The following is a 19,275-nucleotide window of genomic DNA, read 5'->3' as shown; positions in this document are numbered from 1 at the left end:
CTTTGGAACTGAATATTAAATATTAAGTATATTTTACACTTCATCAGTTTTATTCATTTACTTTGAAGCATGGGGATTGAAGTCAAAAGGATTTGAATGCAAGCTTGGCTCCAACATTGGTGGGATCAAGCATGAATGCTGGGCACTTAATTCTAAATTTTAAATTGTCAAATCAGGCATACTGCCACATTTATTGTGGTGAAAAAATTTGGCATGAAGGTTTCAGGTTGCCAGTTTGCCTTCACTATGGCAGTCTGGGATTATATGGAATTCGGAATTTCTTTAAAGGTGCAGGTAATTCAGCTTGTAACAAGGCAATTGTCTGAGACTTTACAGGACCCTCTCCAATTTTTGAGAAATGAATTAGAAAAAGATGACTGAGCCACTCGAGGTCAGAGGAGCTAATGCAAGAATGAATGAAAAGGGGCTGCAAGAGGAATGTGGCTGAGTTTAACAGCAAAGTTTGCTCGTGGTAGAGGAGGGATTGTTGAAGGTGATGGATAGAGTGCCAATCAAGCAAGATGCTTTGTCCCACATATTTTCTGAACCTCTTGAGTGTTATTTGATTTGCAAGTGGAGAGAATTTCATTACACTCTTGACTTGTGTCTTTTGGTTGTGGCCAGGCTTTAGGGAGTCAGGAGATGAGTTACTCACTAACAAATTTCCAGCCTTAGACCTGTTTTTGTATGGTTAGTCAAGTTCAGTTTCTGATCAGAGATAATTCCTGAATGTTGATAGCAGGGATTTACTAATGGTAATGTCATTGAACATAAAGATGAGACTGTTCGATCCTCTATTGCTTGTGGTGGTTATTGTCTGGCACTCGTGTATGTGAATGTTATTTGTCAATTTCCAGCCTAAATTTGGATATTATCCCATGCACCTGCAGCTCTTGTTCTTTAGTAGAGGTGAGTACTTGGGAAAGTGTTGTCCATGAAGCTGTGATGAGTTCATACAATCATGACAGTACAGATAGAGGCTGTTCGGCCCACTAAATTTACACCAACCCTCCAAAGAGCATCCCACCTAAACCCAGTCCCTTACCCTATCCCACATTCACCATGGCTAAGCCATCTAGCCTGCACATTCTGGTCACGACAGAGAATTTAGCATTTCCAACCCACCTGACCTGCACATTTTTGGACTGTGTTAACCACTGAGCCACCATGCTGCCGTTGTTGCAGTGCATCCCATAGATAGTACATACTGCTACCAATATGTGACAGTGGTGGAGTGAGTGAATATTGAAAGTGATGCATGGGATGTTAGACAAGTAGTTTCTTTGTCTTGGATGATGATAGAGCTACTTGTGTTGTTGGAGCTGCACTCATCCAAGCAAGTGGAGAATATCGCAATATATTTCTTACTTACGTATTGTAGATAATGCGCAGGTTCTAGGGAGTACCCATAGAATTCATAGCCTTTGCCCTATTCTTCGAGCCATGGTATGTATAAAGAGTCATACAGTGCAGAAAAGGCCCTTTGGCTCATTGAGTCTGCATGACAATAACTATCACTTAAGGTAAGCTAATCCCAATTTCCTGCACTTGTCCCATATCCCTGAATGTTATGATATTTCAAATGTTCATCCAAACATTTTTTAAAGGTTATAAGGTTTCCAGCCTCCAACACCTTCCCAGGCAGTGCATTCCAGATTCCCACGACGACCATCTGAGTGAAAAGTATATTACTGCTTCATGTGTCAAAGGTAACCTCCATAATGTTGTTAGTGAGAGATTCAGCAAATGATAATAGCATGGAATGTCAAGAGGTGATGGTTAGATTCTAGCTCTGGTTGGAGATTATCATTGCAATGTACCACAGATGCTTCTTGCCAATTATCAGCCCATACTTAGATCTTGTCCAGTTCCAGTTTCTGTTGCATTTAGTCACGGGCTGCTTCAGAATCTGAGAAGTCACAAATGTTGTTGAATGTTGTGTAATCATGAGTGAAAATTCTCATATCTGACCTTATCATTGATGGAAGGTCATTGATCATACAGCTGAAGATGGTTCAGTCGATAACACTGCCCTGAGGAACTCCTGCAGACATATCCTGAGACCGAAATGATTGATCTTCAGCAACCACGACCATCTTCTTCTGCGGTAGGCATGACTGACCAGTGGAGAGTTTTGCCTTGATTCCCATTGACTTCTGTTTTCTTAGCGCTTCTTGATGCCAAACCCAGTCATAGAGTCATGGAGTCATAGAGACGTACAGCACAGAAACAGACCCATCGATCCAACTTGTCCAGATATCCTAACCTAATCTAGTCTCATTTGCCATGAAGTTGGCACATATCCCTCTAAACTCTTCCGATTCATATACCCTACCAGATGCCTTTTAAATGTTGTAATTGCACCAGCCTCCACAACTTCCTCTGGCAGCATTTTCCATACATGCACCATCCACTGGGTGAAAAAGTATAAAATTTTTCCCCTCTCACCCTAAAGCTATGCCTTCTAGTTCTGGACTTCCCCACCCCAGGGAAAAGACATTGTCTATTTACTCTATCCATGCCCCTCATGCTTTTATAAACCTCACCCCTCAGCCTATTCATCCTCTCCCTATAGATCAAACCCTCCAACACTGGTAAGATTCTTGTAAATCTTTTCCGAAACCTTTTAAGTTTCACAATATACTTCCAACAGCATGGAGACCAGAATTGCACATAATATTCCAAAAGTGGCCTAACCAATGTCCTGTACAGTCACAACATTCATTCCCAACTCCGAAACTCAATGCACTGACCAATAAAGGAAAGCACACCAAATGCCTTCTTCACTATCCTATCTACCTGTAACTCCACTTTCAAGAAACTATGAACCTGCACTCCAAGGTCTCTTTGTTTAGCAACACTCCCTCGGACCTTACCATTAAATGTATAAGTCGTGCCCTGATTTGCCTTTCCAAAATGCAACACCTCACATTTATCTAAATTAAACTCCATCTGCAACTCCTCAGCCCATTGGCCCATCTGATCATGATCCTGTTGCACTTTGAGGTAACCTTCTTCGCTGCCCACTACACCTCCAATGTTGGTGTCATCTGCAAATTTACTAATTACACCTCCTATGTTCATGAGCAAATCATTTATGCAAATGACTAAAAGTGGACCCAGCACCGATCTTTGCAGCACATCACTGATCATAGGCCTCCAGTCTGAAAAGCAGCCCTCCACACCAATCTCTGTCTTCTACCATTGAGCCAGTGCCGTATCCAAGTGGTTAGTTCTGCCTTTATTCCATGTGATCTAAACTTGCTAACCAGTCTCTCATGGGGAACCTTGTTAAATGTCTTCCTGAAGTCCATATAGATCATGTCCACCACTCTGCCCTCATCAATCCTCTTTGTTACTTCTTCAAAAAACTCAATCAAGTTAGTGAGACATGATTTCCCATGCACAAAGCCATGTTGACTATCCCTAATCAGTCCTTGCCTTTCTCAATACATGTAAATCCTGTCCCTCACGAATCCCTTCAACACTTTGCCTGCCACTGATGTCAGGCTCACCGGTCTATAGTTTCCTGGTTCTTCCTAACCACCTTTCTTAAATAGTGGCCCTACGTTAGCCAACATCCAGTCTTCTGGTACCTCATGTGTGACTATCGATGATACAAATATCTCAGCAAGAGGCCCAGTAATCACTTCCCTAGCTTCCCACAGAGGCCCAGGGTACACCTGACTAAGTCCTGGGGATTTATCCACCTTTATGAATTTTAAGACATCTAGCATCTCCTCCTCTGTAAAATGGACATTTTTCAAGATGTCACCATCTATTTCCCGACATTCTATGTCTTCCACCTCCTTTTCCCCAGCAAATATTGATGCAAAATAATCATTTAGTATCTTCTCTATCTCCTGCAGTTCTACACATAGGCTGCCTTGTTGATCTTTGAGGGGCCCTATTCTCTCCCTAGTTACCCTTTTGTCCTTGATGTATTTATAGAATCCCTTTGGATTCTCCTTAACTCTATTTGCCAAAGCTATCTCATGTCTTCTTTTTGCCCTCCTGATTTCCCTCTTAAGTATACTCCTACTGCCTTTATACTTTTCTAAGGATTCATTCCATCTCTGCTGTCTATACATGACACATGCTTCCATCTTCTTCTTAACCAAAACCTCAATTTTTCTAGCCATGTACAGCACGGAAACCCCTACACCTACAGACCTTGCCTTTTACTCTAACAGGAATATACTGTCTCTGGACTCTCGTTATCTTATTTCTGAGGGCTTCCCATTTTCCAGCCATCCCTTTACCTGCGAACATCTGCCCCCAATCAGCTTTTGGACATTCTTGCCTAATATCAACAAAATTTGCTTTCCTCCAATTTAGAATTTCAACTGTTAGATCTGGTCTATCTTTTCCATCACTATTTTAAAACTAGTAGAGTTGTGGTCGCTGGCCCCAAAGTGCTTCCCCAAAGTGCACACCTCAGTCACCTGCCCTGCCTTACTTCCCAAGATTAGGTCAAGTTTTGCACCTTCTCTAGTAGGTACATCCACATACTGAATCAGAAAATTTTCTTGTACACACTTAACAAATTTCTCTCCATCTAAACCCTTAACACTATGGCAGTCCCAGTCTATATTTGGAAAGTTAAAATCCCCTACCATAACCACCCTAGTATTCTTACAGATAACGGAAATCTGTTTCCAAATTTATTTCTCAATTTCCCGCTGACTATTTGGAGTGTCTATAGTACTACCCCAACAAAATGATAATCCATTTCTTATTTCTCAGTTCCACCCAAATAACTTCCCTGGATGTATTCCCAAGAATATCCTCCCTAAGTACAGCTGTAATGCTATCCTTTATCAAAAATGGCACTTCCCCACTTCTCTTGCCTCCCCTTTTATCCTTCCTGTTGCATTTTTATCCTGGAACATTAAACTGCCAGTCCTATCCATCCTTGAGCCATGTTTCTGTAATTGATATGATATCCCAGTCCCATGTTCCTAACCATGCCTTGAGTTCACCTGACTTTCTTGTTAAGCCTCTTGCATTGAAGTAAATGCAGTTTAATTTATCAGTCTTACCTTGTTCTATGTATTGTCCTTGCCTGCTCTGAATGTTTGACTCACTCTTTTTCCCAACTGCACCAGTCTTAGATTGATTTCTTTCCTCACTATTTCCCAAAGGGACCCACACTCCCCACCTTACTAGTTTAAATCCTTCCAAGCAGCTATAGCAAATCTCCCGGACAGTATATTAGTCCCCTTCCAATTCAGGTGCAATATGTCCTTTTCGTGCAGGTCATTTCTACCCCAGAAGAGATTCCAATGATCCAAAAATGTGAATACACCAATTCCTCAGCTACACATTCATCTGCTTTATCCTCCTATTCCTACCCTCACTAGCTCACAGTACCGGGAGTAATCTAGATATTACTACCCTTGAGGACCTCCTTTTTAAATTCCTGCCTAACTTCCCATATTCTCCCTTCAGAATCTCATCCTTTCCCCTTCCTATGTCATTAGTTCCAATGTGTACAATGACCTCCTGCCGGCCCCTGTCGCCTTTGAGAACATTCTGCACCCTCTCCAAGATATCCTTGATCCTGAAACTAGTAAGGCAACATACCATTCTGATTGTCACTGCTGGCCGCAGAAACGTCCATCTGTGCCTCTGACTATAGACTCCCCTGTCATAATTGATCTCTTGGAATCCGACATACCCCTCATTGCATTAGAGCCGATCTCGATACCAGAAACTTGGCTGCTTGTGCTACATTCCCCTGAGAGTCCATCACTCTCTACATTTTCCAAAACAGCATACTTGTTTGAGATGAGGATAGCCACGGAAGACTCCTGCACTACCTGCCTCCCTCTCCTACATTTCCTTGTGGGAACCCATCTACCTGACTGTATCTGCAATTTTTCTCTCTTCCTGTAACTGCCTTCCATCATAGCCCCAGCTCCTATAAATTCCTTGTTGTCTCTAACTGCCACTCCAACTGATCCGTGCGATCTGATAGGATTCTCAACCAAACATTCTGCAGACATAATCATCAGTAACATGGAGACTCTCCCTAAATTCCTACATCCAATAGGAAGAGCATATCACTCTACTGAAGGCCATTTTTGCTCTTTCACAATCTACAGACCCAGAAAATAGCACTGTCTGCTTGCTCTAAAATCACTACTCCAGACTAACTTAGTACTTATATTTTATCTTTTTAAAATTTAATAAAGGGGCAGATCTCAATAAAACATATAATCAAAAAAGAACTCACTCTACTCACTATTGTAGACTTACAGCAAGGTTACTCTTTAAAACTATGTACTTACCTGCTCATGTGCTGTGAGCTCTCCCGCACAGGTTCTTCCAAGGTCAGCTATGAATTTCACTGTTGTTACTTTTTCTTTGATGCACTCTGATATCCAGAGATACTTGAACTCAAACAGCAAATGCAATAGCTGTGCAGATGCACTGCTATATCAGACAGCAGTGTAGGTATCTTTCTCTGACAATGTGGTCACTACCTTCGTCTGTCTTCCTCCTTTTAAAGAGCTGTTGTTTTGATCTTTTCTCCCCCAAAGTTCCAAAACAATGCAACATTGGTCCAAACATTGACAATGAGTTGTTGTGTGATTGACTACCCTTGTTATCAAGGTTACATTTGAAAAATCTTCTGGGTAATCCAAGATAGAGTTTGGGAATTAATTGTGGCTGGAAGAGTTGCTCCTTTCTTGAGGTGTTTTAGGTGTTGGAGGTGATTTCCTTGAATTCCAAGAGCAGTGATTACTGTTTTCCAAAACAATGCAACAGCTTATAAAACAGTAATTGCTGCTCTTAGAATTCAAGGAAGTCATCTCCAACATCTAAAATACCTCAAAAAAGGAGCAGCTCCTACAGCCACAAATTTTTCCTGAACTCCATCTTGGATTACCCAGAATCCTTGATAACAAGGATAGTCAATCATACCACAACTCTGTCAATGTTTGGACCAATGTTGCTTTGAGGTCAGGAACTAAGCAGCAGCAGGGTGAGCAGGATATTGCTGTACAAGTGCTACTTGATAAAACTGTTGAATACACCTTGCATCAATTTATTGATGATTGAGGGTATATGCAAAAGTTATTTGAGATGACTTCAAATAGTCATGATGACCTAAACTACAGACTATTATTCTTTAAATCTCATCAATTAACCTAGAAGCCTGGACTTTGCTTTGAGAGAAAACAGCTAAAAATCATCTAGGACTCTTTAAAATAACTGCTGAAGTCATATAACCTGAAAGTAGCCAAGCTGAACGGGAATACAGGAAGAAATGTCTAAATAACATGCTTGAAACTCACTCTCACACCCTAAAAAGGCTATTCAAGGTCAATTAATTGAACATTCAAATTCACCGTGTGGAATGCATAGCTCAGTCTGAGCCCCTCAAATATGTCAGGGGATGATAACAGCGAGATTCTGGCAATGAACCATTGAAACACTTTGTAGAAGTGGTTTGTCCCTTTTGTAGGCTTGCAGTGGTATTGACACAACAAAACTCTACCACCTGCCCCAAGAAACCAAGATCATTAGCTTGTGTTGCTTGCTGCGGAAGAGAGTAACACATCAAGACCATGAAGAAAGACTCTCTGCCTTTGGAATTGACGGGTCCACTTCTGTAAATAAAAAACCTATGATCCAACACTTCTTAAAATGTGAAAATTTATTTTCTGCAATTACATACAGGACAATATTTGAACCAGCATAGCCACAAACCACACTGGAACCTCAAGTCAACAGCGGAATATATAACTCCTTTTCCTGAGAGCTGAAACTAGTTGATCAATTCCATCATCCTTCTTGGTCTGCTTGCTTTCATGTATGTATACATCATGAACTTGGGACAGATTTTACTTCTGTAAAAATGTTTACTGAGTGAATTTACAATAAAACCAGCCCCTTTATTTTGATTGTCTCAGGATATTTTACAGTCTGTTCTTTTACAGTTTTAAATAGCAGAAATGCTGCAAGGTGCCAAATTTGCAAACATTATTGCTCATTCCCCTTCCCTCTTTACCAGTCCATTCCCTTCAGCACAACTTTTCCAAAAGAGTAATAGACCATTGGAATTTCACTAACCTGAGGCCATGCTCCAGTCTGCCCACAATAATGGTCCTACCCCAGTTATTTCTTTTCAGTAGCAATACTTCAACCTCCACAGGGGTTAAAATGGGGTTTCTCCTCCAGTAATTGCCCTCTCATCGGCATTATATGCTCTGTTCATCAAAGAAAAGGGATATCGTAATGGATTCTCGACTTTCATTTGTATGCCCAACATGTCAGCAGCCTACACTTCTCAATGACCCTTGCAAATATGAAAGTCTTGCACTTCGAACCTCCACTCAGATTTCAAATAGCACCATGAAATGTTGCATGCCAATTTCATTTCACCTTCTGCAACTGCCAGGATAGTAAGCAATTCCATGTCAAACTTTCACAGTTCTGGACCACATTTACCTAATATAGGCCATTGACCAATCGGATGGAATTTCCAGTTCTTAATTACATTTGTTAAGAAGCAGCAGTTAAGACATAATACATTGCTTAATTATGATGTGGAAGTGGTTACTTCAATCTGTTACAGGTCACATTCTCTGCTGCCTAAGTGGTGGAGGCAGTATCCTTGTCTTCAGCTGATGGACTGCTTGGGTTTTCTTCCACTCTCCTGGTCCATCTTCCTTCTGAAAGTGAGGCAGCTTTCTGGCAAGAACAGTCACGTGACAAGGACTGCCCCTGACACTGAGCACTTATTACTGTAGATTCTTTCCAGGGGCTGGTAGTTCATGCTATATCAATCACCCACTTGAATCTTTCTAGCCAATAGACACAGGACAGGGGACAGAATAACTGTTTGATCCTCTTCCACCCCAGCTCAAGGTCAGCTAACATTTTGTAAGAACAGACCCTTCTGTTTTGCCTAATCAGCTTGGTGCATCAGGCATCAGTAATCTAGTGAACTTCATAATCTTTGTCCTTAACCTGCTGCGTATTCTTGCATATTAAGAGTTTCTTTATATTTGAATGGATAGAGAAAAGGTTCACAGATATCTCATCTAAGTTACCCAAACATTTCAAACTTAGCAGTAGGAACGTAGGGAAATGAGGGTCCTGATTTCTGAAACCCACACTTGAGAAATATCACACTCTCACATCCTCCCACACAGGTGCAGCTGATTCATGGTCCGCTCACCCTTTCCCATTACGGCATTGTAACTAAGTCATTTGTGTAGCCCAATGACCTCCTCTGTAACCTCCAGCCAGGCTGCTTTGGTCTGTGGCCTCCTTTGGTCTCCTCTTCCTATTACAGGGTGTGCTCAATCAATGTTTCTACTGTGGTAAGGGTGATGAAGGAGACACTACTGACCCATTAGTGACCAGAATAGAAAAACACACTCTTGTTTATTCCTGCTCCAATAGTTCAATGATTTTCCCAGTTCTCTTTCCATTTTCTCCTCTGAATCAAGATTTCTGAGCAGCTGCCATCAATCCTTATCATTAAATGAGTGGCTATCACCAGTGTCTGAGCCCACAGCACCACCCTTGTGCAACTCGATTGTCTCTCGATTGGCCTGAATGGCTACAGAACTCACCTGAGACACTTTAGTTGGCATGAAGAGTTAGCAAGGCAGGTATTGGTGGACATATGTTTCCAGGTCAGACTCTCTCAACCCACTAAAGCAAAGTCCAGCCAATAGAGGTTCAATAGACTTGAGACAGGAACTCCATGGATTGTGCCATAGAAGGCTCCAAATGTCCTTATCATGCAGAGAGAGAACAAAACACAAGTAATTTGAAATAATTTCCAAGCTCTTGCCTCATTTATCAATCATATTTAACGAAAATGTTAACAAATGTTAGGTCTTGCCTCACTTATCAATCAAATTTATCTAAAAGGTCAACAGAATGTTAGCTTTTGAGCGAATAGTAATTGAAACTGGTTAAAGGACAACTGGGAGAAATTTGTTTCATTTGGTCAACAGGAGACAGTGGCCAACAAGCTAAAATAGACTTAGGTAAATATGTCAAAAACCGAAGAAAGATCAAGAGTGTACCACCATTCCTTGGTACGGTATTGCTATGTCGTAGGTCCAATGAGTATGTTGGGGCTACATATTTTGAGTACTGACAGTATTTCACAATCATAGATGACTTACTAGTGTAAGATATTAGGCTGATTACTCCAGATTCCCTTCAGGAAGATGTCCTGGAAAGAATGTACCAGGGAAACGTAGGGATCACCAAGATTGGAGCCAAACTTCAGGTAAGCTGTAGGTGTGGTGTGAAATCTTTAAAGGTATTAATGCTCAAAAACTCCTTTTGAAATCAGTAATGATACAGGATCGGCAGAAATATTCAACACTCTTAACAACACCTGAAGAGAACCCAGGTGAAAAAAGACGGTAAAGTTTGAAAGAAGGTGAAAATGATGATAGGTAGAGGGACAGGTAGCATTGATGTGGGGAGGCTGCAGAAGAATTAGACAGATTAGGAGAGTGGACAAAGAAGTGGCAGATGGAGTACAATGTGGGAAAATGTGAGGTCATGTATTTTGGTCGGAAGAATAGAGGTATGGTCGATTTCCTAAGTGGGAAGAAAATGCAGAAATCTTAAGTGCAAAGAGACTTGGGTGTTCTAGTCCAGGATTTTCTCAAGGTAAACTTGCAGGTTGAGTCAGCAGTTAGGAAGGCAAATGCAATGATGGCATTTATTTTGAGAGGACATGAATATAAAATCAGGGATGTAATTTTGAGATTCTGTAAGGCTCTGGTCAGACTGCATTTGGAATATTATGTGCAGTTTTGGGCCTCGTATATCAGGAAGGAGGTATTGGCCTTGGAACGTGTTGGAGGAGACCCACAAGAATGGTCCCAGGAATTAAAAGCTTAACAAATGAGCAATGTTTGAGGACTCTGGGTTTACATTGATGGATTTTAGAAGGATAAGGGGACCTTCTCTCCAGCCCCACCCCCCCCCCTCCCATTTATCTCTCCACCTCCAAGGCTCTCAGCCTCATTCCTAATGAAGGGCTTTTGCCCAAAATGTCGATTTTCATGCTCCTTAGATGCTGTCTGACCTTCTGTGCTTTTCCAGCACCACTCTAATCAGGAGAGACTAGAACCCAAGGGCACAGCCTTAGAGTAAAGAGCAGACCTTTTAGAACGGAGATAAGAAGAAACTTCTTCAGCCAGAGAGTGGGGAATCGATGGAATTCATTGTCCAGAAGGTTGTGGAATCTAGGTCATTAAGTATATTTAAGACTGAGATAATTAGATTCTTGATTGTCAAGGGGATCAAGGGTTACTGGGAGAAAGTGGAAGAATGGGATGAGAAACTTATCAGCCATGATTGAATGGTGGAGCAGACTCGATGGGCTGAATGGTATACCTTCTACTCCTATATTATGTTTTTATGGTCTGAAAGAGAATGAGTAGTGTTACTCACTTGAGCTCAACAATGAAACTTTAACTGAACTAAAAGCAGAAGTTTCTGGAAAAGCTCCGCAGGTCTGGCAGCATCTGTGAAGAGAAATCAAAGTTAATCTTTCAGGCCTGGTGACCCTTCCTCAGAAGTTCTTAGTTTTTTGCAACAATGTCTATCTTACTAATGTAATGTATGCTAGTTGCTATCAAGCAATAAACAACATCTTATTTAATGCAAAACTTTTTTACATTAGACTACCTAATAGTTCTCCCTTACCACTTTAGCTAAGAAGTGCATATAGACTCAGTCAAGCGAGGAAATGGTGGCAGCAATCTACCCAACCACATGTTAATGGTAGTTGACATTGCATGCTCATGTTGCTGGTGCGAGTGGAGGTCTTCTGAAGATTCAATCCAACGGCATCTTTATGGCGCAGTTTTTCTTCATTCTATAGCTCTACTTCCAATATTATTCTATAGTCATAGTGTCATAGAGACATACAGCATGGAAACTGATTCTTCTGTCCCATTTGCCAGCACTTGGCCTATATCCCTCCAAATCCTTCCTATTCATATGCCAAGCCAGATGCCTTTTAAATGTTGTAATTGTACCAGCCTCCACCAATTCTACTGGCAGCTCATTCTATATATGTACCACCCTCTGTATGAAACATTTGTCTCTTAGGTCCCTTCTAAATCTTTCCCTCTCACCCTAATCCTATGCCCTCTAGCTCTGGACTCTCCCACTTCATGGAAAAGACCTTGTCTATTTATCCTATCCATGCCCCTCATGATTTTATAAACTTCATTAAGGTCACCTCAAAGCCTCCGATACTCCAGGGAGAACAGCCCCCAGCAGATTCAGCCTCTCCCTATAGCTCTCCTGGAACGTTTTATTTATGTTTAACAAAGGGATTCAAATTTTCCACTGATATCTGGGTAATGTCAGAATCTTGTTAGATAGTTTCATAGAAAATTGTTAAGTATTTCAGTCTGTATAATTGATACATACACAGCCTATTGTACTCAGTAATGCTGAGAAAATAACATACAGTTGACTTTGTGGGATAAATAGATTACAACTTGTGGACAATAGTGGATTTGGAATTGAATTTATAATGATCCATGTAATAATGTTCACATGATCTCAGCAAACTTTTTAATAACATTTCAATGCACTTAGTCATATAATACTCCTCCACCTGCTTGTTATTATTTGGGCTCATAACCTTCTGTGATGCTATTGCATTACTAAACAGTACACAATAAAAAAAACTTATTTTGTATATTGTAGTAGCTTTCTTTTCATTCCCAAACCATAAAATTTGAAAGCAAAGTAAAAGGCATAGTGAAGTTGTCTGTAGTAATAGAGAAAGGCAGTTCACAATTGGACCATTTTAATTCTTTTTCAGTTGTCTGTCTGAAGGCTTGTCCAAGCTACAGATCCACCACCTTCTCCACTGGTACAGCAAGGAGGCATGATCCGAATCCACCCCAGCCAGAACAAGGAATCAAATCCTCCACTTTTGGTGCCATCCTGCCATGTGGCACAATTAGCTCCTTCAAGGAGCATTTGTTTTGCAATCAGAGTGAATTTTAGCATTCAACATTTCTCAAGTTATTTGCAAGGATAATTATTTAACAACATTAAGCTGAAAAAAAAAACATATTTCCTCATGGCAGGTATACTGTCAATTGAACTTTACTGTTTTAATATTAATAATACTTTGTGCATCCATCATCGAAATTGATGTTACCATTTCAGTATTTAGTTTTAATGCCACCTATTTGAGTTAAAATTTGTGTGAGTGAAAGCCAAGAACATATCTCCACTCTCAGATCGCTGGACTCTTGTCTGCCAGAGAAGGGATATCTCTGAGGAAAGGGAAGCAGTTTAATCCCCTGTAGTTACCAGACCTCAAAGCAGACAGGCAGTTTTACTTTTTAACATTAACCTTAACTGAGCCTATAGCAGAAGCAGAAATATTTACAATTCAATATATAAACTAAGAATATCTTCTACTTAACATCCCAAAATTTATTCCTCGTACAGACACAAGCTTTATTCTTAGCAGGCATATAGGACACTGCGAATATGTGTGCAGATTTGACTCGATATGCATATTTTTATGCAAAATAAAAATTGTGCCTCTAAAAATCACCATAGCAAGTAATTCACAACTATTTATTGCAAGATTGTTCTTGTTTTGTGAAGACATTGTCAATTCGAGTTGAGCTTGAGTACATCTCCACCTATTTTCTTCTTCAATTTGTGCTTTTGGATCCACAGCTGCCTTACCCTTGGCAAGTGTTCAGATGTGCTGCTGTTAACAGCAGTGAACAATTTATCCCCAGGCAGGAAACAGGTAACATCTGTCAGTGGAATTTAAAACACCTGCTTCCTTACAAGATTTTCCAAAAGGAACATCACCAACATTGTGCGCAAGGTGAAAACGCTCTGATGTTGCAGTTGAGCAGCAAAATATGATCACTACATTAGCACGCATATGACTCGTGGCTGTGAGTTTCCACTTCCTGAGATGGCAAGAATAATGGGAAGCATGGTACCTTATTTAGATGCTAATCCAGAAATGAGATTTTTGCCATCATATTTAACTGTTGCAACTGGGTTCTCCTTCCTTAGATGGCAAGACAAAGTTCAGGTGGCAAGAAGCCTGAAGTTTATTTATTACCCTTTCGTAAAAACATCTCCCAACTGAGAAACTCAGCATTTCCAATACACAAGTGAAAAGGACATGGAACCTGTTGAGTTAACTCCTCTGTCTTGAGTCCAGGTGAATTCATAGGTGTGCCAGCCACCTTCCTTCTCTTCATTTCAGATGGAACTGCTACAACTGCAGCAGGTGATACCTTGGTCATTGCCAGAGCAACTTCCTGGATTGTCCATTTACACAACTGGACAACAGCAACGCACCAGCGTCAGAACATCAGGTTGTTTATTATCAGGCAGGCTCAGACTGTACTTATTCTTTCACAGGTAGCTTTTTCATCAGGTTTGAACAGCAATCTGACACTCACAGGCAGGGTGTAGTGTGAGGCTTCTGGCTCAAAAGAGAGGGCATAAACGCAGTCGGGGCGGTATGAGACAGTAAAGGGGGGCATGTAACAGTTGGACGGGATGGGGACACATGTCACTGCAAGTCATCAATGTCAGGGAAACAGCATGTACGAACAACTTTCAGGCATTTGCTTAAAGATGAAGTGAGTCCAGAACTAGAGGGCATAGGCTTAGAGTGAGAGGGAAAGATTTAAAAGGGACCTGAGGGGCAACATTTTAAGACAAAGGGTGGTGTATGTATGGAATGATCTACCGGAGGAAGTGGTGGAGGCTTATACATTTACAACATTTAAAAGGCATCTGAATGGGTATAAGAATAGGAAGGGGTGAGGGGGAAAGTGGTGGGAGTGGGTACTGCAGATGCTGGAGATTAAAGTCAAAATTAGAGTGGTGCTGGAAATGCATAGCAGGTCAGGCAGCATCTGAGGAGCAGGAAAATCAAAGTTTCGGGCAAAAGCCCCCCATCAGGAAGGTGAAGGATGTAGGCCAAGTGCTGGCAAATGGGACTAGATTAATTTGGGATATCTGGTCTGCATGGATGAGTTGGACTAAAGGGTCTGTTTTGTGCTGTACATACCAATGAGTCTATGACTCTATGTGGTCATAAGCTAAAGTTAAAGAGGAGAAGAGTTTAGTTTCTTGACCCTTTCACCAAGGAGGAGTTCTCAAGTTGTGCTAGCCCTTTTATAACCCATTCCGAAATGGCCTTAAGAACGTGGCAATGATTGATTTTTGAACCGCTGCAATGTATTTGGTGTACATAGAGTCATGATGCTGTTAGGGCGGAAGTTGCAGGATAGTGCAATTCTGGTCTCCTTCCTATCAGAAGGATGTTGTGAAACTTGAGAGGGTTCAGAAAAGAAAATGTGTTGCTGGAAAAGCGCAGCAGGTCAGGCAGCATCCAAGGATCAGGAGAATCGACGTTTCGGGCATAAGCCCTTCTTCAGGAATGAGGAAAGTGTGTCCAGCAGGCTAAGATAAAAGGTAGGGAGGAAGGACTTGGGGGAGGGGCGTTGGAAATGCGATAGGTGGAAGGAGGTCAAGGTGAGGGTGATAGGCCGGAGTGGGGTGGGGGTGGAGAGATCAGGAAGAAGATTACAGGTTAGGAAGGTGGTGCTGAGTTCGAGGCATTTGACTGAGACAATGGGGAGGGGGGCGAAATGAGGAAACTGGAGAAATCTGAGTTCATCTCTTGTGGTTGGAGGGTTCCTAGGCGGAAGATGAGGCGCTCTTCCTCCAACCGTCGTGTTGCTGTGGTCTGGTGATGGAGGAGTCCAAGGACCTGCATGACCTTGGTGGAGTGGCAGGGGGAGTTGAAGTGTTGAGCTACGGGGTGGTTGGGTTGGTTGGTCTGGGTGTCCCAGAGGTGTTCTCTGAAACTTTCCGCAAGTAAGCTGCCTGTCTCCCCAATATAGAGGAGGCCACATCGGGTACAGCGGATGCAATAGATGATGTGTGTGGAGGTGCAGGTGAATTTGTGGCGGATATGGAAGTATCCCTTGGGGCCTTGGAGGGAAGTAAGGGGGGAGGTGTGGCGCAAGTTTTGCATTTCTTGGGGTTGCAGGGGAAGGTGCCGGGAGTGGAGGTTGGGTTGGTGGGGGGTATGGACCTGACTTGCGGAATGTTTCAAGAACACCTCTGGGACACCCGGACCAACCAACCCAACCACCCTGTAGCTCAAAACTTCAACTCCCCCTGCCACTCCACCAAGGACATGCAGGTCCTTGGACTCCTCCATCGCCAGACCATAGCAACATGACTGTTGGAGGAAGAGCGCCTCATCTTCCGCCTAGGAACCCTCCAACCACAAGGGATGAACTCAGATTTCTCCAGCTTCCTCATTTCCCCTCCCCCCACCTTGTCTCAGTCCCAACCCTCAAATTCAGCACCACCTTCCTAACCTGAAATTTTCTTCCTGACCTCTCCGCCGCCACCCCACTCCGGCCTATCACCCTCACCTTGATCTCCTTCCACCTATCGCATTTCCAACGCCCCTCCCCCAAGTCCTTCCTCCCTACCTTTTATCTTAGCCTGCTGGACACACTTTCCTCATTCCTGAAGAAGGGTTATGCCCGAAACGCCGATTCTCCTGTTCCTTGGATACTGCCTGACCTGCTGCGCTTTTCCAGCAACACATTTTCAGCTCTGATCTCCAGCATCTGCAGTCCTCACTTTCTCCTTGAAGGGTTCAGAAAAGACTTACATGGATGTTGCCAGGGTTGGAGGATTTGAGCTATGAGGAGCGGCTGAATAGGCTGAGGTTGTTGTCCCTGGAGCATCGGAGACTGAGGGGTGACCTTATAGAGGTTTATAAAATCATAAGGAGCTTGCAAAGAGTAAATAGACAAAGTCTTTTCCTTTGATAAATGGCATAGGTTTAGGGTGAGAAGGGAAATATAAAAAAGGGACTTAAGGGGAAACATTTTCATGCAAAGGGTGATGCTTGATGGAATGAGTTGCCAGAAGAAGTGGTGGAGGCTGTACAAGGGTTTGGTGTCAAATGGGACTAGATTAAATTGGGATATCTGGTTGGCATGGACGAGTTGGACCTAAGGGTCGGTTTCCATGCTGTACAACTGTATGGCTCTATGATTCTATGAGAGTGAAGGAATGGCAATATAGTTCCAATTTAGGATGGTGAGTCGGTCGCTCCAGGACTTTAGCCAACTCAGTCCAGAGGGTTGGACTGCATTAGGTGGGGTGGCTCGGTAGTCAGTCCAAGAGATGGGACATGGTAAATTTGTCCATCTGTATTAGATATAGAATACAAAAAAATCTGTCAATAGGTTTCTTTTATAAATAACAAAAAATTATTTGTTATAAATAAACAAAGCTAACTAACACACAGTCTGCAATATGAAAGTAAAAATATTAACACTTCCAAATAACAAAATACACACCTTGGTTATAAAAAAAACTATCTCAAGAGACATCAACTTAAAAACACTTTGCTCAAACAAGTATTCATTCTTCAAGTCAAAATACTCCAGATAGTTTTGGTCTATGCCCCAAGATACATAGCCAGGTCATTAGATGCGCACAGTTGCCACTGGGCTCTCTTCAGAAATCTCTCATTCAGGAGATGTCAAAAGGATATTTTCCAGAAACTTCTCAGCTTTCTTACTGTAAATGAGGTTTTCTGTCAAAAAGGTGGAAAACGATGAGTTGTATGATGTCTCTCTTAGTTGGCTATACCCTAACTGACTTTACCAAACAATATCCAAACAAGTCAAAACTCCTTACTGCCATAAACCAAGAAATTAGCTAAGCGTCAATCTGAGGGAGCTTCATGGAGGGTTTCTCTGTATGAAATCTAGTGTGGTTTTTCACACTATTCTCAACAATTCACTTATTAGCTGCGCACAATGTGTGCTTTTGTGCATTTTGCAATCGTGGAAATACTTGCCACTGCTGGGATCTGCACAGAATCCTGGTGCCAGGGTCACTTTTAAAGACCAGCTATGCATCAGGTCTTGAGCTGCCCTTCACTGTATGTAGTGGGAGGGAAACAGAAATTACTGCTCCAAAGGACACCAAAAGGCATGGCTAATTCTTCATGGCAAGCTCACATTCATAAATGTTGCTATGATGCATCATCACCTATCTGACTGCCTATCAGTATAACTATGGCTATGGGAGCCAAGCTACACAGATTACCTGTTCTCAGCATCATTCCATTTGAGAATACTGTTGAAGGTAATGTTCCTCCTTTCCTAATGTCCTGAATAGCCCAGTATCCTTTCACTGTTCAAGCAGGAGCATCACATTCTGGAAAGTCTTCAAAAAGTTTGAAAACATTTATTTTTATTTACAACAAATGCAAAGAAAAAATCTCATTGACAAAGGGAAGCTTTATTTGATCTGGGAATGAACAGGGACTGCCTTATTATCAACAACAAATTTACAGTCAATGATTGATCAATGTACCCAGTATACATCTCCCGGAACTAGGGGTCAGTTAAGTCCTGTTTGACTTGCTGTGCGTGTTGTAATGCTTATAATGCACAAGGTGATGTTCCTCTGCTCAATGCTTTTACCTTTCACCTCAAAGACCCATTGACAATCTCTCAGCTCTTCAGTGTCCAATGCAAAACCTCTTTGCATGCTAGGGTTGCACAGTTCAGCATACTGAGATTATGTGACACACTATGTCTGAATTGAACTTTAAGGCACATCTAGACCAATCGAAACATTGGAAACTCATCTTCAAAAGGCCTTCTGCCTGCTCTGTGATGTCCTTGGTGGAAGAATGGCTGCATTGTACCTAAACTTGGCCTCAGTCAGGGGCTTGCATTATGGAGACATCAGTCATGGTGCAAGTGTAACTTCCATTTCCAGTGCCTGTAGTTGGAACACAGGCATTCGCTAGTATATAGGCATTGTGGCACTTGATATAGTGCAAATGCCCCTTGAAGTGTACTTGGCACATAGTTCTAAGATGTGGTACTGATACCAACAGATTACTGGCACATTGATGGAATGGGAGCCTTTTCTATTGATTAACTCAGCAGTGCTATGATATGATGGTATCAATGCTGTAGCCTCTAGCGCTCTACACCTAGTGAAACTGGCCACGTTGGCAAAACCTATGCAACTCAGTCACCAGGAGGAAATAACATCAAGGACAGGATACCCTGATTCTCCTGTATCTTGAGAGACCTTCAGCTGTGACCTCTTCATGTGGAAGCTGTTCCACGAGCGCTGGAGGTTGCTACTAGTCCTGGGTTTGTCAGCACGTCAGTTCCTCCTCAATTTCTCTGCAGCTTTATAGCA

This window comes from Chiloscyllium punctatum, chromosome 37 (assembly GCF_047496795.1).
Source record: "Chiloscyllium punctatum isolate Juve2018m chromosome 37, sChiPun1.3, whole genome shotgun sequence".
Lineage (NCBI taxonomy): Eukaryota > Metazoa > Chordata > Chondrichthyes > Orectolobiformes > Hemiscylliidae > Chiloscyllium > Chiloscyllium punctatum.
Note: the sequence above shows the minus strand (reverse complement) of the source record.